The sequence below is a fragment of the Mustela erminea genome, chromosome 3, assembly GCF_009829155.1.
Source record: "Mustela erminea isolate mMusErm1 chromosome 3, mMusErm1.Pri, whole genome shotgun sequence".
Taxonomy (NCBI): Eukaryota; Metazoa; Chordata; class Mammalia; order Carnivora; family Mustelidae; genus Mustela; species Mustela erminea.
In genome coordinates this window covers 47,908,298-47,934,975 of record NC_045616.1, presented here as the reverse complement: position 1 = coordinate 47,934,975, position 26,678 = coordinate 47,908,298, and the positions used below count along the sequence as shown (strand labels likewise).

Here is a 26,678-nt window from a genome sequence, read left to right as displayed (position 1 = left end):
ATATTAGTGTTAATTTTCTTTGACCAATAATTCTACTCCTAAGAATTGTCCTAAAGAAAAAATAAGAAATGCATATAAAGTTCATATATATATATATATATATATAGAGAGAGAGAGAGAGAGAGAGATTGATGTACATATTAAATTTACTTATTGGGGCAGGAAAAAATGCAAACTTCAAAAAGAACTTAGTTTAAAAAATGAATACTGTGCAGCCATTTAAATCATAATTATGAATAAAATGTAATGACCTAATAAAATTCTCAGCACATACACAGAAAGTGCACCAAAATATTTACAGTGATTTCCTCTAGCTGGTACAATTATGGGCTATTTTATTTATTTTTTTACCTTTTTAGAAGCTAATATTGCTATTCAGGAATATTTGGGAGTGGCAAGCTGGCTCAGTCAGTACAGCATGCAACTCTTGATCTTGGGGTCATGACTTCAAGTCCCACATTGGGCACACAGCTTACTGAAGAAAAAAAAGAATATCTGAATATTCTATATTGAACTATTATAAACAAATTGTTTTTGTTAAAAGGGATTTCATTGATAGTCATAAAATATTTCACATAAATGGTGAAGAAAGGACTCCTTGTCCTAACTAGATGACTGTCATCATTAGTTGGCTTCACTAGAAGCACCAAGGACAGAGATAACCCTTCCCCTGTTAATACCTATTAACTATCAAAATAGTAGAGCATTCATGTTAACAATTTGTTTTTCCATCTAGGGGTAAATTTATTTAACAAATTTCTTTTAGTAGAGGCAATTAGTACAATAAAACACTGCATTTCTCAGTACAGGCAAATAGTACAACAAAACTGAGAAAGGGATAGGATCCAGTATTTATTGAGTATGTAAGAAACAAGACACTAAACCCCTTATAGACTCCATTTAATCCACACAACCTTACAAAGTAGGTATTATTATCCCTGTTTATTAGAGGAGGTAACTGAACCTCAGAAGTTAGGCTATTTATCTAAGTTTACTAAGGTAATAAATGCTGATACTGGAATTTGAACCCAGCTTTTCCATATGCCAGAACCCCTAATAATATCAGTGAAAGGAAGTAACTATAATGGTGGGATTGTTCATCCTGCATAAGTCTTGAAAATATTTCAGCTATGAAACACTAAATAATTTTGAAAAAGGCAACTTGTAGTTTATTGAAAATTACTAGTTTTTACCAAATTCTACATAGTCAAGTGAAAGGCAAATAAACATTTTAACTAACATTCAACAAGATAATGCCTAATATTAATTGTTTCTGAAAACAAGAGGTGTTTAATAAATATTTGGCGGTACTGAACCAAATGGAGAATAGGTGACACTCTCTCTCTCTCTCTCTCTCTCTATATATATATATATATGTAAATATTTCCCTGTCAATTTGCAAAAGATACATGAATATGCTTTCACTCAAGATATAAAAAATTTAATTTACTAAATTATAATATAATATATAATTAATATGTTAAACAACTATTGATCATTAGATAGAAAAGATGTGTGTATGCCAGAGGTTGTAGGGGTGGGAATAGTTACTATCATATGGAGAAAGAAATACCACATCAGGGTGGTGCATTTAGTCAATGCCATATTGATTAAGGATCTATAAGTTGATGAAATAATTAAGAAAATTTCCATTTAACTCTTAAAATCCAACAATTAAAAATTCTTTTTAAATATTTTATTTATTTATTTGACACACAGAGATCACAAGTAGGCAGAGAGGCAGGCAGAGAGAGAGGGGGGAAGCAGGCTCCCTGCTGACCAGAGAACCCGATGTGGGGCTTAATCCCAGGACCCTGAGATCATGACGTGAGCCGAAAGCAGAGGCTTTAACCCACTGAGCCACCCAGGTGCCCCAAAATCCAACAATTAAAAATTTTAATCTGTAAACTACTTTCCTTTACATAAAGCATTCCAGCGATTTCTATAATTTTCCTATTTGCATAAGACTATTTGAAATAATAGCTCCTAGTAATTTAAATAATCTGTTAAAATGCTGCTAACAAAGTCAGAGTTAAATTGGTATTTTTTTGGTTCACAAACATATGCTCTGAATAATTTTTGCCTATTTTTACCAATATATAAAATCTACACCATCTATACCATTTAGATCATTAAACCAAGTTAAGGCTCATGTCACCTGTAAATTTCCAAAGTCAAAATTTTTGTCATTGATGAATGCACCGAAGGTCAACTTCACATATGCTGAAATAGACAAAGCAATTTAAACTGCTATAGACAATCAAGGAGCACAGTGGGACTAAAGCACACCAAGTATGTATACTTTATACATATATATTCAGCAGCAAACACTACAGTAGACCCTTAAATAAGATTAAATGTGTGCATGCTCACATACCCCAAAGATTACCCCTCTGAAGATACAAAGAATTAAGAGTATCTAGTGAAATAACAGATTCTGGATGTGTTGATATTTCTCAAAAGTGTGTTCAAATTTAAACTCTGGCACAGAATGGATAAGTGACTCATGGATAATCAAGAAATTAATTACCAGCACACCCAAGATTATTTGTACAGTTTAAAGTTTAAATAAGACCAACTCATAAAAATTTTATCAGTATGCCTTATGTCTTCTTCATAAATAATAATAAATTATATAATTTAAGTGAATAAATAGAAAAATATGGACCAATATTGTAGTATTATTTAATATCACCTAGATTATTAACCAAGATAAAATTATAATTAAGATGGAAATAATTAATAAAATCTGTTGAATTAAACTTATAAAATTAGTCTCATCTACTGTTTTAATAACTTATTTTCCAGGCAATTTTTATGTAAAATTGTCAATCTTGTCACATTTAAAACTTGTGTAAGATTTGTAAATATAGGCCAATTTTTAACCGGTTCAGAAAGTAAGTTTAAAAAAAAAAAAAAAAAGCCACATAGTAATTTCTGAAAATGTTTAAATAACTTGTCACAGTTACTCAGATGTTAAGGTAGCTCATCTTACTCATTGTTACATTCCCAGACCAAGCACAGTGCCTGTGACACTACAAGTAGTCAAGTACAACTGAGGTTTCATCCTTCACAGGCTATACCAAATTATTTTTTATTAAGATTTCCCACCCTGGGAGCACCTGGGTGGCTTGGTCATTAGGCATCTGCCTTCGGCTCAGGTCAGGATCCCAGGGTCCTTGAGACCTGCATGGGGCTCCCAGCTCAGTGGGTCACCTGCTTCTCCCTCTCCCACTCCCCCTGCTTGTGTTCCCTCTGTCACTGTTTCTCCGTCAAATTAACAAATAAAATCTTTTTTTAAAAAATTTCCCACCCTGAACATTGAGTGCATGTATGCCTCTGCCCATTTATCTTTAATCACAGACTCAAGTGACTATATGGCACCAAAAAAAGTTAAAAGCTACAGATTGAAACAAAATATGGAATTGCTAAATGTAAGCTGTGTCTCTCAAACACACAGTAAGCAGAGAGCTGAGGTACCTCTAAGAACCGTTCAGAAGAAAGACATCAACTCTGGAAGAAAAGGGGTTTTTTGGCTGCATTTTTTTCACCTTTTGGTTTACTGCTCTTGTTGTCTGGCCTGTTAACCAAAAGCAGATTACTACAGTTCTCCATTTAATTCACTGCCACAAATGCACCTACTGATAGTTATACTATAGCACATTTTAGATATGGTTATCATTAAGTTAAATGCACCTACCACAAATGAACAAATATGAGTGTACATACTAGATAATTCTCTTTGGAATCCAAACATTAGCTTATTAAATACTCTGCTTTATTAATTCCTGTAATCCTTGCTTACTCTCAGAAAAATAGTGGTTAAATCTCACATGATAAAGTAAGCTACATTTCACATTAATTTTCCTTTATACACCACTTAAAATCTTCTTTTGGGGAGCTTAGGTGGCTCAGTGGGTTAAGCATCAACCCTTGGTTTTGGCTCAAGTCACAATCTCATGGGTGGTGAGTCAAGCCCTGTGTTGGGCTCCATCCTCTGCTTGAGGATTCTCTCCCTCTGCCCCTGCCCCACACCTGCTCTCTCTCTCTCTCTAAAATAAATACATAAATCTTTTTTTAAAAAATCTTTGAATATTGAGTATACCGATTTTGTAGGTTAACACCATACAGCCTGGCTCCACCAAGCTCACTGTACATGCTCATCCTCATGCCAAATGTAACTTAATATGTTCCAATTCCACAACAGTACATTAAGAAAAAGCCAAGTTTCAGATTTTACACTGCCTGATTACTAAGATCATATTAGCTCACCACTAGTGGTTTAGTCACCGTATCAACTAGTCATATTAAATCTTTGGATGCAATGAAAGTTAACAATGCTATTTTTATGTCATGCAAAAAAAAATCATTCAGTCTGTTTTCCCTTTTTGATTACAGTTCATTTAAGGAAAAAATGTTGCTGTATGGCTTGACAATGTTTTATGTGTCTTCGGCTGATAGAACACACAAAACGTTTGAATAGGCCCATTTATTTGAGCAGACGTATTAAATAATACTTTAAATGTGAACATGCATGTCATAAATTTTGTAGTCTCTTTAAAGTAGGATAAATCTGGTATTTAAAACAGTCTTTGTTCAAAGTCATTTTTTTTCTAACAGTCATAAAGGGACTCTGATTTGTGCTGCATGAACAATGCCAGCATCATCATTTTAATGTTATCCATATGGGCTTCTAATAATAGATAAGAGTCTACATTTGTATTATATGTCTTAGAGACATTTAAAATCTAGATAAGGAAAGGCTGATTTCATTGGCCCCATAGTTAAAGGAAAGCAGACCCTAATTAAAAGAATTCTGTTCTGAATTAACTAGTTTGACATGTGCTAATTGACAGTTCCTGTGAAATGGTTCTAATTAAAGTCAATATGTCTTTTTCAATTAAAAGGAAATTAAGAATATACTAATATACATTAACAACTTAATCTGCCTTCAATATCCCATACATCAGCTGCTTTTTCCCCCCTAACATTATTGAAGAACCATCTGACATGAATCATCTACTGTTTGCTTATGGTATCTCATTATTACTTCACACGAGCACAGCAGTAGTATACGTCCCCTTGAGAAAGAGAGTAACCTGCATATGCTTTAATTTTTAGAGCTCCCAACTTTTAATTTATTTTAAAAAAAAAACACCTTTTTGAATTTAGAAAATGGACATTGTTATTAAGAATTTTTGCTAACTGAAAACAAAGACAAGTGTTCTCAATTAGTTGGTCTTTTTACTATAGGCCTTAGAGGTAATTGCATTTTGCTAGAAAGAAGGCTGGACTATGTTTTCATCATTTGGCTTGATTCAAAGCAAAGCTTGATTTGAGCAACATACAGAAAATATCCTTCAAATTTGTTCTGTTTTCCAAGTGAAATTTTGGGGAAATCTCAGGTGGGAATATTTTGCATTGTATATGTAACAGGAAAATAGAAAGCAAAATTGTTTAAATGCCAGCACTAACAGAAGGCCCATCATATTCACGGAAAATATAACATTAGCAAAGCTGTTTATAGAAACATAATTAAAATATTCAAATATGCATTACAAAGCTACGGTATTAACAATTTTAATGCTAGCAAAAGTAATATAAAACTCAAGTACCAATACTAATATGCACAGCACTGAAATCACATGGAAAACTACGGAAAAGATTAAAACTATTTTGTTTTGTAGATGACTAAAACTCAGACATTTTAATTATAATTAAAAATATTTTAAAGAAGTTTTAATACTATCAAGATACTATATGCAGTCCTTTATTAAGATACAGCTGATATTCTAATGGTAGTTCCATCACAACTCCCTTTGTACAGTTTAAAATTCAACTACAAAATGTGGCTACTTAAGAGAAATAGGAAATTATTTTACTTAAGTTCACTAACATTAATTTATGCATGTTAAAATACAAAACAAAAAAAGGTAAACAAGTCATTTTCACTTTTCCACTTTTATTCACTATTTTAAAAATATTAAATTTGGGGCGCCTGGGTGGCTCAGTGGTTTAGGCCTCTGCCTTCGGCTCAGGTCATGATCTCAGGGTCCTGGGATCGAGCCCCACATCGGGCTCTCTGCTCAGCGGGGAGCCTGCTTCCCCCCCTTTCTCTGCTGCCTCTCTGACTACTTGTGATCTCTCTGTCTCTGTCAAGTAAATAAAATCTTAAAAAAAAAAAAAACATTAAATTTGCTATCACTTATAGCATTCTGAACATATGCATGATAGAGAGACAGTCAGCCAGCCAGACGATGTAAGATCTCTCATGGAAACCATTTTTTCCAAAGGTACTCTATTCTTCTTTTCCAAGTAGTTACCAAAAACTTTAATGGGGACTCTAAAAATCAGGTGAAGTCTAGTAAATTTCCAGAATGAGTAAATACATATCAATCCATGTTCAAAAAAGCACCTCCATATGATTATAAATATGTTCAAACTCAATAATCAAAATGCAGTGGTCTTTCTCACCATTTGGAGCCCCTAGTTTGATTTTCAATCCCAGGATATTGCTCCTTTAGCTGGCATTGACAAACTGCTGCAGTAACATCATGTTCTCAGCTTTCTGAAATTGGAGGGAAGCCAGTGTGGCAACTTTTCTGCCCAATTAAAGAGCATTGTCTATAGTAGGCCTATATAACATACAGCCTAGAGACTGCACACAGCCATAAAGCAATTGCTCACAATCCACCTACAGATTTGAGAAGAGGATCAAGTAAAAAGACAGACAATATGGCACCCATGTCAGGAACAAGAGATACAGCTGTTCCAAAGATTCCACCTCTTAATTTACATGATATAATACTCGGTATCCAAACTCGTGATAAAAATCAAGGTTATTGGTCAATCCTAACAAAGGCATTCACTGTACCCATGCTAGACTTGTATAAAAACTTCCTAATAGGCAAAAACTATATAGAACTAAAACTAAGAAAAACCTGGAGCAATCATCTGACAACTTATCTTCTTTGAGCAGTCAATAAATATTTACTGATGAGCCTCATGGCTTATACTTGCCATAAGAACTTCTTTTCATCTCTTTTTCTTGCTCTTGTCATTTACTTACCGATAGGTGACCATAAAACTTTTTGTCCAAACAGGAACATTTTTAAAATGAACACAGCAGGGAGTGGTATCATGGACGATGACTGAGTACGAAGCTCTAGAATCAGTCCCTCCACCAAAACAACTACAAGCTGGTAAAAACAAAAACAAAAACTTGTTAGAAACAACTATTTCATAACTCTGGAGTCTAGTTAACACTTGTAGCATCCAGGGGAGTACCTAATGAAGAAAAAACTAAGTTTTAGTAAATTTCGGCATTACACATAGCAGCTACAATCCATAAGCCCTGCCAAAAGTAACCAGGGGGACAACAGCCAAAATTCCTGATGCAGCTTTCTGGCATCAGGGCAGACACTAAAGACCTTCTTCTCTAAAAACTAAAAGTCTGTGTTTTGATCTACATGGCAGTTCACTGGAGGCCAACACAGAGCCCTGGTCATTGAGTCAACCTATCAGGTTGCTTTGCTTGCATCACTGAAGGAAGTCACAGAGACATAATAACCAAATTCAAATTTTTTTCCCCTCCCTGTATCGAGGTATTTAAGGAAATATCAGGTCAGTGGCTGACCACAGAGGTAACAGAATACAGACTTCTGTGACCACACATGACAAGAAATACAATCTGCAAAAACAATGTGGAAAAATCAATAAACAAATGAACGAAGGACTGCAGCCTTCATCAAGTAACAATAGCAATCTTTGGTGCATAAGGAAGAATTTTATTTCTAGAATTACACTACAATATTCAAAATGTCCAAATATCAACAAGAAAATTATAAAGCACACAAATGGAAAAATATTACTCATTCATAGGAAAAAAAAGAAATTGACAGATATCATCCTAAAAAAGCCCAACACTGAACTTAGTATGCAAATACTTGAATTTGCTACTTTAAATATGCTCAATGAGCTGAAGAAAGCCATGGACAATGAACCAAAGTAAATTAGGAAAAGTATGGTATAAACAAATAAGGAATATCAACAAAGAGAAATTATTAAAAAGATCAAAGTAGAAATTATGGAGCTAAAAAGTACAAAAGTTAAAACAAAAATTTCATGAGAGGCACTCAACAGCAAATATAAGCAAGCAAAAGAAAGAATCATCACATCTGAAAACAGAGCAATTATAATTGCCTAGTCTGGGGAGAAAAATAAAAACAAAGCAAAATGAACAGGGCCTAAGAGACCTATGGGACACCATCAACATATCAATATATACATTATGGGAGTCCCAGGAAAAGAGAAGGAAAAAGGAGCAGAAAAAAATTTTTTGAAGAAATATTGTCCAAAAGCTTCCCAAGTTTGATAAAAGATATGACTATACACATCCAAGAATCTCAACAAACTCTAAGGAGACAAAGAAATCCACACCACATTATTATCAACTTGTGGAAGGACAAAGAATCTTGAAGCAACAAGAGATAAGCAATTCATCATATACAAGGCATTCTCAAGAAAAATTAATGGCCTTTTTCTTATCAGAAAAGATGAAGGCCAAATGACAAGAAGACATATATTTAAAGAATTGAAAGGGGAAAAAAATGTCAACCAGGAATTCTGTATTCAGCAAAACAATGCTTCAAAAATGAAAAAGAAATTACAACATTCCCAGATAAACAAAAGCTAAAGGAATTCACTAGTAGAAGATGTTCTCTATAAGTAATGCTAATGGAAGTACTTCAGGCTGAAATTAAAGGATAATAGACAGCAAGTTAAAGCCATACAAAGAAATAAAGATCACTGATAAAGGTAACTACCTAGGTAATATAAAACATAGTATTACTGCTTTTTTTATATACAACTCTTTTTATTTCCTATATCATTTAAAAGACTTGTACTAAATAATAATTATAAATCTATGTTAATGGGCACACAATGCATAAAGATGTAATTTGTGACAATAACAACATAAAGGAGAGGATAAAGCTAGAAAGGAATAGAGTTAATGCATTCAACTGAAGCTAGCAGGTATCAATTCAAATAAAATTTTTATAAATTTTTATGATGTTAACTGTAATTCCTAGTAGCCACTAAAAAAAATAACTAAAACCATACATAAAAAGAAATAAATATACTTGAACCAATGTAACACTGTGTATCAGCTATACTCAAATAAAAAAATTTTAATGAAGAGGGACTCTAAATGGTATACTAGAAAAAATCCATCAAACACAAAAGAAGGCAGCACTTGAGGACTGTGAGGAACAAAAAAAGACATGACACATAGAAAAATAGCACAATGGCAGAAATAAGTCCTTTATAACAAATAATGACTATAAAAGTTAAGGGTTGGGCGCCTGGGTTGCTCAGTTGGTTGGACGACTGCCTTCAGCTCAGGTCATGATCCTGGAGTCCCGGGATCGAGTCCCACATCGGGCTCCCAGCTCCATGGGGAGTCTGCTTCTCCCTCTGACCTTCTCCTCGCTCATGTTCTCTCTCACTGTTTCTCTCTCAAATAAATAAATAAAATCTTTAAAAAAAAAAAAGTTAAGGGTTAAACTCATCAATTAAAAGACAGCTATTCAGCATTATCAACAATAGCCAAACTATGTAAAGAGCCCAAATGTCCATCAACTGGTGAATGGATAAAAGTGTGATATATATACATGATGGAATATTATTCAACCATCAAAAAGAGTGAGACCTTGCCATTCAAAACAACATGGATAGAACGAGAATATGTTATGCTAAGTGAAATAAGTCAGAGAAAGACAAATACCATATGATTTCACTCATACGTGGAATTTAAGAAACAATAACAGATGAACATATGGTGGGGGGAAGAGAGGAGACAAACTGTAAGAGAGTATTAGAAATAGAAAACAAATAGGTAAAAGAGGGAGGTGGGGGGAAGGGCTAGATGTGTGATGGGTATTAAGGAGGACACTTGATATGATGAGCCCTTATACAACTGGGTGTTGTATATAAGTGATGAATAACTGAATTCTACTCCTGAAACCAACACTGCACGTATATTAACTAACTAGAAGTTAAATAAAAAATTGAAAAAATAATAGACAACTATTAGTAGAATGAATTTTTTAAAAATACGACACAACTATAAACTGTATATAAGAGACTCATAAACACAGGTTGAAACTGAAAAGAAAGAAAAAGGTATTACATGCCAATAGTAACAAAAAGGGAGCCCCGTTCACAATATTAATATGAGAAAAATGGATTTTACATCAAAAACTGTTGCAAGAGACAGAGAAAGACATTTTATAGTGACAAAGGGTCAACTCATCACAAAGGTATAACAATTATAAATATCTGTGGTGAGGATATGGAGAAAAAGAAATCCTGATGCACTGTTCATGGGAATGCAAACTGGTGCAGCAACTATGGAAAACAGTATAGAGGTTTCTCAACAAAATAAAAATAAAATTACCATATGATCCAGTAATTCCACTACTTGATATTTACCCAAAGAATACAAAACCATTAATTCAAAAAGATATGTGCACCCCTATGTTTACTACAGTATTGTTTACAATAGACAAGATAGTGAAGCAACCCAAGTATGCAGAGATAGTTGAATGGATAAAGAAGATGTGGTGTATACATACAATGGAATATTATTTGGCCATGAAAAAGAATGAGTTTTTTTTTGTTTGTTTGTTTTGGTTTGGTTTTTTTTGCCATTTGCAACAATATGGATGGACTTAGGGGATACAATGCTAAGTGAAATAACTCAGACAGACAAAAACAAATACTATATAACTTCACCCATATGTGGAATTTCAATAACAAAACAAAGAAAAAAAGAGATGAAAAAAGACTCTTAAATATAGAGCATAAACTGTGGTTGCCAGGGGGAAGGTGGTTGGTGGAACTGGAGGGATAAAGGGTATTAAGTGTACATTTATTGGGGCACCTGAGTGGCTCAGTAGGTTAAAGCCTCTGCCTTCAACTCAGGTCATGATCCCAGGGTCCTGGGATCAAGCCCCACATCGGGCTCTCTGCTCAGCAGGGAGCCTGCTTCCCTTCCTCTCTCTCTGCTGCCTCTCTGCCTACTTGTGATCTCTGTCTGTCAAATAAATAAAATCTTAAAAAAAAAAGAGTATATTTATCATGATGAACACTGAGTAATGTATAGAATTGTTGAATCATTATACTGTACACCTGAAACTAATATAATACTGTTAATTATACTTTAATAAATTTTTTTAATTATAAACAGATACACATGAATCAACAAAGTCTCAAAATATATGAGGCAAACACAGTGACATAATTGAAAGGAGAAATACAGTATGTAGTAATAGTTGGAAACTTCAACAGTCCACTTCAAAAATGGATAGAATACATAGAGAGAAAATTAGTAAGGAAATAAAGGACTTGAATAATACTATAAACCCAACTAGACCTAAAAGACATGTATAAAACACTCTATCCACCAATGGCAGAATATCTATTCTTCTCAAATGCATTGGAACACTTTCTAGAATAAACCATATGTCACATAATAAAACAATTTTAAAATTTAAAAAATAATCAAAGTCATTCAAAGTATCTTCTCTGACCAAAATGGAATGAAGCTAGAAATCAATAGCAGAAGAAAAACTGGAAAACTCAAACACCTGGACATCAAACAACATACTTTTAAGCAACCAGTAGATCAAATAAGAATCACTAGGAGACACAAAACAATACTTTGAGATAAATGAAAATGAAAACGCAACATACTGGAGCACTGGGTGGCTCAGTTGGTTAAGCCACTGCCTTCAGCTCAGGTCAGGATCCTGGGACTGAGCCCCACATCAGGCTTCTTGCTGAGAGAGGAGCCTGCTTCTCCCCTGCCTGCCATTCCCCCTGCCTATGCTTGTTTTCTCCCTCTCTCTCCATCTCTCCCCCTATCTCTCTCCCCCTCTCTCTGTGTCAATAAATAAATAAAAATCTTTTAAAAATAAAAATAAAAAATAAAAAAACACGACATACCAAAACCTATAGGGGGGCAGCAAAAGAAGTGTTCTGTGGAAAATTTAGTTGTAAACACCTCCATTTAAAAAATACATCATGTCAACAACCCAATTTCACACCTTAAGGAACTAGAAAAAGAACAAACAAAACCCAAAGCTGAGAGAGGGAAAGAAATAATAAAGATTATATTCAAGAGAAACAAAATAGAGAAGAGAAAAGCAATAGAAGGAATCAATAAAACCAAAGGTCAGTTTTCAAAAACAAAAATGAGAAACCTTCAGCTAAACTAAGAAAAAAACTGCAAATAACTGAAATAAGAGATGAAGGCAGGGACATACATTTATTTTTTCAATATTGTTTTGGCTACTGGAAGTCTCCTGCAATTTCATATACATTTGAGGAACTGTAGTTCAACTTTATAGAAATTAAAAGGACTATAAGAAAATACTATGAACAATTTTATACCAAGAAATTGGACAATCTAGATGAAATGTATGAATACCTAGGAAATTCCAAGACTAACTCAAAAAGTAAAAAATCTTAACAGACCAGTAACAATAGACTGAGTCAATTAATAAAAATAGCCTAACAAAAGAGAAGTCAGGACCATATGGTTTTAGTAGTGAATTCTATCAATCCCTAAAAGAAGAATTAACAACATTCCTTCTTCTTCTTCTTCTACTTCTTCTTCTTCTTTTTTTTCCTGCAGGAGACCGAAGTAGGGCTCCATCCCAGGACCCAGAGATCATGACCTGAGCCAAAGACAGACACCTAACTGACTGAGCCTCCCAGGTGCCCCAACAACAGTCTTTCTTTCTTTTTTTTTTTTTTTAAGATTTTATTTATTTATTTGACAGAGAGAGATCACAAGTAGGCAGAGAGGCAGGCAGAGAGAGAGGAAGGGAAGCAGGCCCTCTGCTGAGCAGAGAGCCTGATGTGGGACTCGATCCCAGGACCCTGAGATCATGACGTGAGCTGAAGGCAGCGGCTTAACCCACTGAGCCACCCAGGCGCCCCAACAACAGTCTTTCTTAAACTCTTCCAAAAAAACAGAGAGGGACCTCTTTCTAACACATTTCATAAGGTCTGCATTAACCTGATACCAAACCCAGACAAAGATACCATAAGAAAACTATAGACCAATATCTCTTAAGAATATATACAAAATTCCTCAACAAAATACTACCACACAAGTTCCAAGAGCACATTTTTCTTTAAAGAATTTATTTATTTATATGAAAGAGACAGAGACAGTGAGAGAGGGAATACAAGAGGGGGGAGTGGAAAAGGGAGAAGCAGGCTTCCTGCTGAGCAGGGAGCTCAATGCCGGGCTCTATCCCAGGACCCTGAGATCATGACCTGAGCCAAAAGCAGACACTTAACAACTAAGCCACCCAGGCGTCCCCCAAGAGCACATTTTTAAGATTATACACCATCAGAGCACGTGGGTGGCTCAGTCAGTTAAGCATCCAACTCTTGGTCTCACCTCAGGTCTTGAGCACAGGGTCACGAGTTCAAGCCCCATGCTGGGCTCCATGCTGGGCCTGCAGCCTACATAAATTTTAAAAATTTAAAAAATAAAGCGTATACACCATCACCAAGCAGGATATAAATCAGGAATGCAATGGCAGTTCAATATATGGAAATCAATGAAATGCATACCACACTAACAGAATTTAAAAAAAAAAAAAAAAAACTACATGATCACCTCAATACAGGCCCAAAAAAGCATCTGACAAATTTTTAACGATTCTCATGATAAAAACTTCCCAAAAACTAGGATAAAGGGGAATTTACTCAACACAGTAAAGGGAATTTATTTAAAAAAAAAACCATAGTTAATATTATACTTAACTAGTGAAAGAATGAAAGCTTTCCCCCAAAGATCAAGAACACAACAAAAATTCAAGCTTTCACCACTGCTATTCAACATTGTATTGGATATTCTAGCCAGAGCAATTAGTCAAGGAAAAAAAATAAGATGTATCTAATTTCTGCTTGTAAATGATATGATTCTATATACACAAAATCCCACAGAATCTACACACACACATCCACACACAAAAAAACCTACTAGAGCTAATAGATGAATTCAGTAAAGTTGCAGGGTACAAGATAACACAGTTCGTTGTGTTTCTACCTGGAAATTAAGAAAACAATTTCATCTCCTATAGCATTCAAAAGAATAAAATACTGGGGAATAAATTTAGCCAACAAAGTGAAATACTTACATCGAAAACTATAAAGCATTGCTGAAAGGAATTAAAGCTGCCCTAAATAAATGGAAATACATCCCATGTTCACGAACTAGAAAACTGAATATGGTTAAGATAACAATAATCCAGAAAGAGAAATAAATTCCTCAAATTTATATGGAGCTACAAGGTACTCTGAGTAGCCAAAACAATATTCAGAAAGTAAGATGTAGCTGAAAAACTCACATTTCCCAATTTCAAAATGTACCACAAACCTACCCTAACAAAAACAGTGCAGTATTGACCTAAGGACAGAAATAGAGACAAACAGAACAGAATTGAGAGCTAGAAGTAAACTCAATCATCCATAACCCATTGATTTTTGACAAGACCATTCAATAGGGAAAGAACACTTTCTAACAAATGGTAAATAAATAACCACACACAAATAATGAAGTTGGATCCGTACCTCACTTCTTATACAAATATTAACTCAAATAAATGGCCTAAATGTAAAAGCTTAAACTTTAAAATTATAAGAAAAAAAAACCAGAGGTAATCTTCACAACCTCAAATTTGGCAACTGATTCACAGATTTCACACCAAAACATGAGCAGTAAAAGTGAAAGACAAATGGGACTTCATAAAAATTATAATCTTTTTTGTTCATTAAAGAACACTATCAAGAATGCCAAGGGAAAACCTAAAGAATGGAGAAAAATTCTGCAAATCATATATCTGATAAAGGATTAGTAATGAAAATATATAAAGAACCCTTATAATTCAACACATAGACAAACAAACCCAAATAAAAAGTGGACAAGGGACCTCACAGTTTCTCCAAAGAAGATATAAAAATAGCCAATAAGCACATGAAAAGATTTTCAATATCTCTAGTCATTGAAGAAATACATGATGAAAAAACATTTCACATCCACTTAAGAAGATAGCTTTAATCAAAGAATAAATTAATAAAAATGACAAGTGTTGGCAAGGATGTAGAGAAATAGGACCCCTTGTATGTTACTGGTGGGAATGCAAAATGGTTCAACTGCTATGGAAAACAATTTGGCTATTCCTCAAAAAATTAAACACACAATAGTCACATGGCTTAGAAATTCTGCTTCTAAGTATATACCTAAAAAACATGAAAACAGAAACTTGTACATGATTGTTTATAGTAGCATTATTCACAACAGTAAAAAGATAAAAAGAGTCCACATGCCAATCAGCGCATAAATGCATAAACAAACTGGAGTATGTTATGCATTGTGTGTATGTATATTTAGCCATAAAAAGGAATAAAGAACTGACACATTCTACAACTTGGATGAATCTCAAAAACATTACACTAAGTGAAAGAAACCAGACACAAAAGGTCACATATTGTATGGTCTTCTTAAATAACTGCTTATAAGTTTCAGTATGGTTTTCTTTGATACTTTAAAACACCATGCATTTTTTAAGTAGTGATATTGTATTTACATGGATTTAATCTACAGTCACCACGGGGTTTCATATAGGAGGCTTTTCTCAGTACTTAAGTTTCTTCTATTTTAATCTCTTCTCTAATGCTTCGTTTTTGTCTTTTCTTATTAAGAAAAGGAAAAACACAATTATACATCCAAACCTAGCATTAAACTACAGTTATTTTAAAGTGAAAAAATAAAGTCAAGTACATAAGGAAAATGCAAACAGAATGAGGACCTCTCCAAAATTCTAAGATGTAATCCTTTAAAGTATACAGCTTCTGTAATGAAATGTAAACGTTTACAGACTTTTCACCAAGGGACAGAACTTAGGCCTGATCAAGACCACGTAAGGTAAGAGATGTTAAGAATCTTAATGCTTACCTTTTCATTCTATTTAGGGGGAAAATATATTCCTAAGGTTTTTAATCTTTAATATATAAATATTTGTACCATGTAAAATTTTATAATAAGGTATAATTGTATATATAAATATGGCTATTACTGGACATGTAATTTTTAAGAGAAAATAAATTTATTTCAAAACACTACTTACTCAACTAGTTATAAATTACTTTAGAAATGCTCCTCTCAAACAAATTTTCTGAATTTTACAACTTTTTTTTTTAAGATTTTATTTATTTATTTGACAGTGAGAGACACACAATGAGAGAAGGAACACAAACAGGAGGAGTGGCAGGCAGAGGGAGAAGCAGGTTTCCCACTTGAGCAGAGAGCCCAATGTTGGGCTCAGTTCCAGGACCCTGGGATCATGACCTGAGCTAAAGGCAGATGCTTAACAACTGAACCACCCAGGCGCCCCTATTTTACAACTTTAAAACCAAGTAAAAAAAGTACAATAATATATCACCTCACACCTGTCAGAATGGCTAAAATCAACAACACAAGAAACAAACATGTGTTGGCAAAGATGAGGAGAAAGGGGAACCCTCTTGCACTGTTGGTGAGAATGCAGACCAGTGCAGCCACTCTGGAAAACAGTATGAAGGTTCCCCAGAAAATTAAAAACAGAACTACCCTATGATCCAGCAATACTACTAGGTATTTACCCAAAGGATACAAACATACTAATTCAAAGGGATACATGCACCCTGATGTTTATAACAGCATTATCTACATAGCCAAATTATGGAAACAGTCCATTGTCCATCAATCGATGAATGGATAAAAAAGATATGGTGTATACACACACACACACACACACACACAAACACACACAGGAATATTACTCAGCCATAATAAAGAATGAAATCTTGCCATTTGCAATGACATGGATGAAGCTAGAGAATTATGATATGTGAAATAAGTCAGTTAGAGAAAGACAAAATTTAACTAAAAGTTAAATTTAACTAAAAGTTAAATTAAAATGTTAAAAAAATGTTTTGAGGCACTATAAACCAAATACAGCATACATTTCTCAAAATTGTTATAGAAGATAAACTGTATTATTGCTAACAACATGACTATGATCTGACTATAAAAAAATTCAATATCCTCATGCTGAAAAAAATGAATTATTTCTCCAAGATTAAGTATCTCTTTTCTAAATATCATTATTAGGTATCCTAAAAGTTAATAAAATCAAAGTGAAACACACAAAAAGAAACTTTGAATTCCTTTATTCATTTATAGACAGTAATATGAAATAAACACAAAACTCACATTTCATTTTGTATTTATATAAAAAATTAGCAAGGCATTCTGTTTATGTCTTGCTTTGATCAAGCAGGCTTGTCTGTGAAAATAAGAAATTGCTGTGTTGTCAATGCTAGCTAAGCCCACCCTATAAATTTTAGAGTCCAGGAAAATATATTTTTGCAAAAAGTCTATTCAACCAGAAAAGCAGAAATGGGAACATGGAATGTCTTGGGTCTTTATAGGAAAAAGCCCCATTGTTGTCAAAATTGCTCTTATTCAAGCACTTCTGCTGCTTTCCCTTCTTTCTCTACTATGTCTCTCTACCTTGACTATATAAAAATAGTACAGCATCCTCTTAATATATGCATTATATTTAAAAGAAACATGTTGGAGCACCCAGGTGGCTCAGTGGGTTAAACCTTTGCCTTCAGCTTAGGTCATGATCCCAGCGTCCTAGAATCAAGCCCCAGCAACAGGCTCTCTGATCAGTGGGGAGTCTGCTCTTCTCTTGGCCTCTGCCCTTCTCCCCTCCCCCTAAATAAAATCTTTAAATAAAATAAAAATAAACATATTTGCTACATTCATTTGTTCATGAGTTGAAAATGGAAATATAAGGTTTTGGGGTTTTTTTTTAAGATTTTATTTATTTGAGAGAAAGAAAGAGTGCAGTCATAAGGAGGGGGAGTGGCAAAGAGAGAAGGAGGAGCAGGCTCTACACTGAGCAGGGAGCCCAGTACCTGGGGATCATGACCTGAGCTGAAGGCAGATGCTTAATGCACTGAGCCACCGAGGCACCCCTAGAAGGGTTTTTTAAATGTCTTTCTGGCTTTGTCATATAAATAATTGCTCCCACTCTTAAGTTACATACCGTGATTTTTGTGATACTCTTCTTTTTGTATTAAGTGAGTATTCATCTTAGATATCTCAAAGCACAACAACTTTTCTCCTGATTTTGATCCCTTTTTTATAAGGATTCAAGATCCCTAGATGCATGACAGAGACAGTCATTTCCTTGCCAGAAAAAAAAGGATATGCAGTATGCATGTACATAGGTCACTTTCTAAGTGTTTGCTTTAGTTAGCTTCCTCTTTACTGTGAATACACATAGCTTCATTAAATGGCGCCAATTTTTAGTAAGGCAGCTTACATACAGAAAAAATTACATGAGAAGAAACCCAATGACTCTGAAATATTCTGTCCAAATCAGTGTACTTCTAAAATGTAGCTCTTTCCTAAATTTTTGTAATATATTCAGTAGAGTACTTTTTTGGAAAGATAAAATTCTTCCACATGTTTCAGTGATTCATAGTAGTCATTATCACAGACTGACAGATACCAGGTAACTCAAAACCAAGTTTTTTGGTTGAGTTTCTATCAATCCAATGTGTAGGACATATATGAAAAATGCTGAAGCAGGAAGCAACATGGATAGCAATGGAGTTATGACGCTATCTGTTTAGGTTGCTGTGTGAAACCCCATTCTCATCACCAGAGCTGTAATTAAAACTCTGGCTGCCTGAAACCAAATATAAGGTTGTGTCCTCTTCACAGAGCTGTCAATCTTTCAACTACATGGTTTACAGGTTCTGAGAAAAGACATACTCCTGTTTTAAACATGTGACTGAAAGATACTGCTTTGGTAAATTTAATTAGATGGAAAATGGAAATTTTTTTCTTCATTCCACATCACTGTGGAACAGTGACAACTACAAGACTTTGGATTGTTATCTTGTTGAATCATTTTTACTTATTAGTTGGTGTGTGTTTTATTGTCCCAACATATGAATTCATATTCAAATGTATATACTATACTCAAATACATTTAATGTAATACATATTTATAAATCTAAGTTGATAAAACCTTGATACAAATGACATAATGATTATATGAAGAAAATGAAAACAAATGCCAAGCCTGAAATACCAAAAAAAAAAAAAAAGTTAAGATTCTTATTAGCTCCCTCATATCCCTCATATTTTCACTAAACATGTCAGCAAATGTATACACTGCATGATTTCATATAATTTGAATCAAGGGTCAGTTAGAAAACATTGCACTTTTATATTTGCTGATCAATGCACAGATTTTTAAATACCATGTGCCATTTTTCTACTGGATTTTCTAAGCATTCTTTTTAAAAAGAATTGCAGAAGTATTATGATTTAAAGTTTCTTTACAAATAAATCTTATAACAACAACAACAAAAACCCATAAAGATAATATCTTTTAAGATACCCTGAAAGTTAACTTTCCTTAGAGCCACTTAAAGTAGTCTAAAGAAAGATTTAAGTCTTTCTTGCATTATTTTTCACTCTGGTTAAAATATTATACATAATAGGAGTTAAAAGCTAACAAAAACAGGTAGGAATGAGATTACTATTATTTTTATCACAAGAAACTCAAAAATGGTAGAAACAATTTTCCAATACTTTTGCAAAATTCCTACATCTAATCGAAGTTCTAAGTAAATATGTCATCTCCAAAGGAGAATTTCTCTGAAAGCTACAAACCTCTTTAAGTGATCTGAATGACTTGTACATTTCTAAGCTGTTTACTGCATATTAATATTGCCTCTATATTTTAATGTGCAAAAATGTACAGCAAAATATCTAGGTGAATGTATGAAATAGAAAAGTTTCTCTGTGGCATTCCAATATCTGATACAGTTTTAATGAAACACCTGCACTGCAAATAAAGGAATATAAAAGAAAGCAACAAGGAGGGCGCCTGGGTGGCTCAGTGGGTTAAGCCGCTGCCTTCAGCTCAGGTCATGATCTCAGGGTCCTGGGATCGAGCCCCGCATCGGGCTCTCTGCTCGGCAGGGAGCCTGCTTCCCTCTCTCTCTCTCTCTGCTTGCCTCTCCGTCTACTTGTGATCTCTCTCTGTCAAATAAATAAATAAATAAATCTTTTAAAAAAAAAAAAAAAAAAGAAAGCAACAAGGAGGACACAAGTTAGAGCACAAGTGAAACAAAGACATAAAATCAAACAGGAATGAATGTCATTGGATAAAGCCTCTTCAATGACTTAAAAAATACCCTGAATCAAGAATCTGCACTTGAACACAAATTATACTTAGGTCATTTTTTTCTATTTTACTAAAAATAATTTATATTCACCATAATATTGCATAAAAGCTTCTGACCTCACTTATTGCCTTTTTGAAAAAAGCACTAAGATTAGTTGACCTGGATTCTCAACAAAGATTTTTCTTCAATTTAGAGGGAGATGAAGAAAGAGGAAAACAAGTAAAAGAGAAAAGATAAAAAGGAAGAGAATGTACTAAAAAGCACCTATAATAAAGATCAATAATCTTTTCAGGCAAGAAAAAGGGGGGACGGTTTGGTAGGAAATGCCATAATGTTAGTCATAAGATACGTTGTAAAAACTTATTTCATATTTGTGAATTGTGCTTGTTATTCCTTCAGCCAGTTAATTACAAAAAAGGGATGACAGACATTAGTGACAGAAAATAAATGCTGTCCATCTACTTCTGGGAACATGACAAAGTGAATTTCTCCTGCTCCAAACACACACACACACACACACACACACACACACACACACACCCCCAATGGTGGAAAAAATAGAACCAAAAAAATTAATACATAGCTCAGAAATGTCCAGGCTCCAAAAACAGAACTCAAAGCCAGAGTTAACAAGAGTCAAAGCTGAGAGCATGACAACTTAGAGGAGTACAGAGTAGAAACAGTTTAAGAGCCAGTAGCTAAGGTTTTAAGGTCCATATGTAGTGACAGAATACATGGTATAGGGCCCACCCAAGTAGGGGTTAGAATGAAATAACTGGGATACCCAAGTAAAAAGTTCAGATAATCAAAAGACTGCTTACTCAATAAAAAAGAGTATTAAAAACAAAAACAAAATCTCTGCTCACAACCCCAGAAGAGAAGCAAGGAAGCTGGCTCTCTGCCAAAAGCTCTATGTAGGAAAAAAGTTTCCCATGAAAGAACAAAACCTGAAGATGGGTTTGAGGTCTGAATTTACATTACACACATAGTACAGTAATCCCATGGCAGATAAAAATCAGATCCTAATAAGGAATTTTACATACTATTATGGTATGATATTCAGGAAATATTAAATGAAAAAAGCTGGGTGCTGAACAGTGTGAATAGTATGCATGTATTTATCTAACAAAGGAAACAAAAACATAGACACATACATTTAGCTCCATTAAAAAAAAAGATATCAATCAAAAGCTAACTGAATTATTCATCGTGGGAAAGAAAAAAGAGGGCAGAAGGAAGGACAGAAGCCACATTTTCCAGATTTATCTTATTTTCTAGATTTTTAATATGAAATTGTAAATATCTGATTAATTATAAAACAAAATTGAACCAAGAATTTTAAAAGTGCTCCCCCAAATTTGAAAGTAAAATCAAAGAAACTAATCCATGTATCAAGTCAAACTAATCCATGTATCAAGTCAATGGTTTTAATAAACACATAGGGGGCACCTGGATGGCTCAGTGGGTTAGGCCTCTGTCTTCAGCTCAGGTTATGATCTCAGGGTCCTGGGATGGAGTCCCACATCAGGATCTCTGCTCGGCAGGGAGCCTGCTTCCCCCTCTCTCTCTGTCTGCCTCTCTGCCTACTTGTGCTCTTTCTCTTTGTCAAGTAAATTTTTTTTAATTTTTTTAAATAAGATAAACACATAAAAACAATTTTTTTAAAGATTTTATTTACCTGACAGACAGAAACCACAAGTAGGCAGAGAGGCAGGCAGAGAGAGAGAGAGGAGGAGGAAGGAGGCTCCTCGCCAAGCAGAGAGCCCAATGCGGGGCTTGATCCCAGGACACTGGGATCACGACCTAAGCCGAAGGCAGAGGCTCTAACCCACTTAGCCACCCAGGTGCCCCAAAAACAATTATTTTGAGTGACTTAGAAACAGAGTAATCTGATTACAAATCATCAGTGGGATATACAACAAAAACCAAAAGAACTACAATGAAGTTGTAAACTATTTCAGTAACCATATTATTGATAATGGCATTGGTGTTGGTATACTGATAATAATATAGCAAGAGCAATTAATTATATTAAGGCCACCAGGAACCAACATTTTCAACATAAAAGAAAAAAACTATAAGTACAAAATGAAGAAAAGTTAAAAACCCTTGTATTTCCAAATTTGAAATGGAAATATGAGGCTATACCTACGAAGCAATTTTCTTTAAAAAAAAAAAAAAAAGTTGTATGTCCTAGCTGTTCATATTTCCACTAAAAGGGCCTAGAAACGGTAACAAATCCAGACCACTCAGCACCCCATCATCTAAACTGTGGTCTCTAAAAATAATTTTTGCACTAAAAGGAACTAGAGTAGAAACTGATCCCAGTTCTAAGGTAGAAAACAGACAATATGAGCCTGAAATATCTTGCTGTACCAGAAAACAAAAAAGTTATCAAAAGCTGATAGTATTGTATCAAAAGAGCTCAGTAGGTAACTTAAAGAGATGGGAAAAGATGGGACAATCTTGGGAAAAAGATAATACCAGTGGGTTAAAATAGTAAATGTGTTAAAAATCCATATGTTCATGGCAATAATAAAAAATCAATGTTCATAATTGCTTTTGCAGGATGCCAGAGAAACAACTTAGTATTCTTTTTTTTTTAAGATTTTATTTATTTATTTGAAAGAGAGAGTGAGAGAGTGCACAAGCAGGGGGAGTGGCAGGCAGCAGAGGAAGAAGCAGGCTCCCTAAAGAGCAGGCGAAGCCCGATATTGGACTCAATCCCAGGACTCTAGGACCTGAGCCGAAAGCAGTGGCGCAACCAACTGAGCCACCCAGGTGCCCCCAACTTCATTTTCTGAAAACTAGTAAATAAAAGGGGAAAAAAATCATGCATTTTTTCCTGTCTTTTCTTCATTAACTATACCTCAGAAAAACTAAACTGTTGATGAGGGCAATTATATATAAAAAACAAAGTTAAATTTTACAACTCTGAATGGCAGGATGAATCTGGGCAGTGATCACCAACAAATGCTAAAACCATTAGGCAAAGAGGAACTAAAATTAGCAGAGAGGAACTTAATGTACAGCGCAGGCTGACAATACCTGAAACTACTGATCAAGCTTAACATCACACACACAAAAAGAGCAACCACATGTTACATGCCTCCTGGTGTGATACAAAAGAATGTATACAATATTACCTATGAAATATTCTTGCCAAAATAAATCAAACCTGCGTAAGCCTCTAGATCTAAGTACACCTGGTTTACAGGGAAATGACACAGAGTAACACATTTAATGACACCTCAGAAACAATTAACAAAATCCTGAATGTAGATGTACAAAAAGGAGTTAACATAGCAAGACTGCTATCCTTAGAAACTGCTATCCTTAGAAAAGTCTGTTTGCAAGACTGGCCTTTGGCTGGTGTCCGGGAATTTGTGTTTCACCAGAGTTCCCACCAATCCCAGAACTGGTAAGACTGCTCAATGTGCCTACCCTGTTTGTACAGCGGACACTGTAGTTTAGGCTTGACATGTGCTCTCCTTCTACAAGTCTAGAATTTTGGTACATGCCAGGCAAAAGATGCCTACACAACCCTCCAAAAAAACCCTGGGCACTGAATCTCTAATGAGCTTTCCTTTTAAATATTTCACATAGTTGTCACAACTCATTTCTGAGGGAATTAAGTATAAACTGTATAACTGCACAAGGAAAAGACTCAGAGACTCATGCCTGGATTCCTCCAGACTTTGTCCTATTCTCCTTTCCCCTCTCTTGATACTACCTTGTATCCTTTTGCTATAATAAACCACAGCCTAGAGTATAACTAACTATTTAACTATATGCTGAATCCTATGAGTCCTCCTAGTGAATCAATGAGCCTGGGGGTGGTCTTCACAATCTCCAACACAAAGGGAAAATTTAGAGATTAATAAACTGATCTGTTCAATAAATTGCACAAGAAAAAAAAGGTCTAAAAATCTATAGAGAAGTTTAACAGTAAATGTTTAATTACAGTATTTTGTTTCAGTTCCTGGGACTAAAGATGGAAAACACTAACTAAAAATTTTTTAATTTATGATTCAAAAACCATAAAACTTTTAAAAAGAAATTTAAATAAACTTCCAAATAATTACACAAGTCTGTGGCATTTATACCCTTTAAGTCATTCAAATTGAAAACTGCACTAAGACTTTTGGGACATTCTGTATAAATAACTGAAATCTGACTCAAGAAGAATATTGAAAACCTGAATATATTCATAAGCATCAAAAAATTAAATCAGCAGCCAAATATCTATCTACAGGAAAGCATCAGGCCAAGTCTGTTGTTTATAGACAAGTATTACCAAATCTTAAAAAAGAAAAAAAAGATAACCCTTATTTTAAATAAGATATTCCAAAGAATAGAAACAATAGAGAAAGCTCTTCAACCCATTTTATAAAGCCAGTGTAATCTTAATGCTCAAAATGACAAAAAGTGTGTCAGAAAACACAATAGGACATTCAAATTTACTAACATCAATAAAAGAAACACTACACAAAACATAAGCAAATTTAGGGGCGCCTGGGTGGCTCAGTAGTTAAGCCTCTGCCTTCGGCTCAGGTCATGATCTCAGGGTCCTGGGATTGAGCCCCGCATTGGGCTCTCTGTTTAGCGGGGAGCCTGCTTCCCCCTCTCTCTCTCTGCCTGCCTCTCTGCCTACTTGTGATCTCTGTTTGTCAAATAAATAAATAAAATCTTTAAAAAACATATATATATATATTTATATATACCAAATTTAATCAATTTAAAAAACCAATTTGTCTATATGTCTATATACCTAATTTACATATCTATATATGTATACACACATAATACATAAATATATCTATATAAACTACAACATGATCAAGTAAGTCTTATCCCAAGAACTCAATGAATAATTAATTTTAATTTGCCACAACATATAAAAGAAAACTCATATTATCTTTTAAAAAGATGCAGGAAAAAAATTCAACATCTATTTGTCACCTTTTATTAAGAATCTCTTAGCAAGTTAAGAATACAAGGAAATTCCCCTAACCTGATATTTAATGGGAAAATTTTTAAAGCATTTACTTAAAAGTTAGAAACAAGGTGAAAATGTTTGTTACTACATACTGCTTGTATTCAACCCTTCTTAGGTACAGGAAATGCTAACCAACTTTAAAAGTTTTAAAAGCAAAAAAAAAAAAAAAAAAGTTTTAAAAGCATAAGGACTGAAAAAAAAAGTCATTATTTTCAAATAACATTACATAAAAGATCCCAGAGATTCTACAAATTGCCAAAACTAGTAAGAGAGTTCAAAAAGGGTTATTGGATACAAGATCACTATAAAAATAATTAATAGAATTCCTATGTATAAATAATAACCAAGTAGAAATGTAATAGAAGATCTCATTAGCAATAGAAAGAAAATCATAATGTACCTAAAAGTATGTCTAATAAAATCAGATTAAGACCCCTATAAAGGAAATTATAAAACTTTATTGTGAGGCATAAATGCAAACACAAATGAACGGGAAGATGTACTATGTTGGTAGACAGGAATACTAAGTTTCATGAAAATGTCTATTCGTACTAAATTAACTCTATTAATTCAATTCCAAAAACCCCATGAGGGTTTTTAACAGTACCTGACAACAGGACCTTATAATTCACTTGTGAGAGAAGATACTAAAAATAGGAAATCTTCCAAGAACATGGACAAGGTGGCAAGACTTACCTTAAACAGCCTTCATTACATTATAAAGCACTTATAATTCAGATGACATAAGATACACAAAGATAAACAAATCAACCACACAGAATGGAGAACCCAGAAACAAATGCATCTACGTATGACTATTTGATGAATAAAAAAGCTGTTAATACAAATCATTGGGAAAAGGAAAAATTATTTTAAAAAATGATCCTGAGAAAATTACTTACACATATGGGAAAAAATTTAGATCACTGGCTCACAAAGTAAATCCCAGGTGATTTTAAAACCTAAATCTAGAAAGCAAAATTATAACACTTTTAGGGGAAAAAACAGTAAATCAGCCATATGGGATCAACTAAGGAAAAGCTTGTTTAAACAAGATACCAAAAAAGTACAAGCATCAACGTAAAAGGCTAAAATTTTTTACACAGTAAGTTTTTAAACTTCTATATAACAAGACACCATAAACAAGGAAAAAGACAAGATACAAAATGGGACAAATTTATAATGCATACAAACAAAAATGAATTTTTATAAAGAACTTCTAAATCAAAAAGAAAAACAACAATAACAAAAAGGAAACAGAAATAGGCAATTCACAGAAAAGAAATCCTAAATGGCCAATAAACATATGAAAGGTTGCTCATCTTCACTAAATGTT

The 26,678-nt window shown here is 34.0% G+C and overlaps 1 long non-coding RNA gene across 4 annotated transcripts in view; it reads right to left on the bottom strand.

Moving 5' to 3' along the window:
* Positions 1–26,678, bottom strand: part of LOC116586142 — a 156,931-nt gene that overhangs the window by 63,896 nt on the left and 66,357 nt on the right. For 2 of the 4 annotated variants that reach the window (XR_004283903.1, XR_004283904.1), the window contains exon 5: positions 7,070–7,199. This is a non-coding gene — a long non-coding RNA (uncharacterized LOC116586142). Of the gene's footprint in view, positions 1–6,194; positions 6,344–6,474; positions 6,569–7,069; positions 7,200–26,678 lie in introns of those variants that run through there. The other 2 variants (XR_004283906.1, XR_004283905.1) reach the window with 2 other exon arrangements.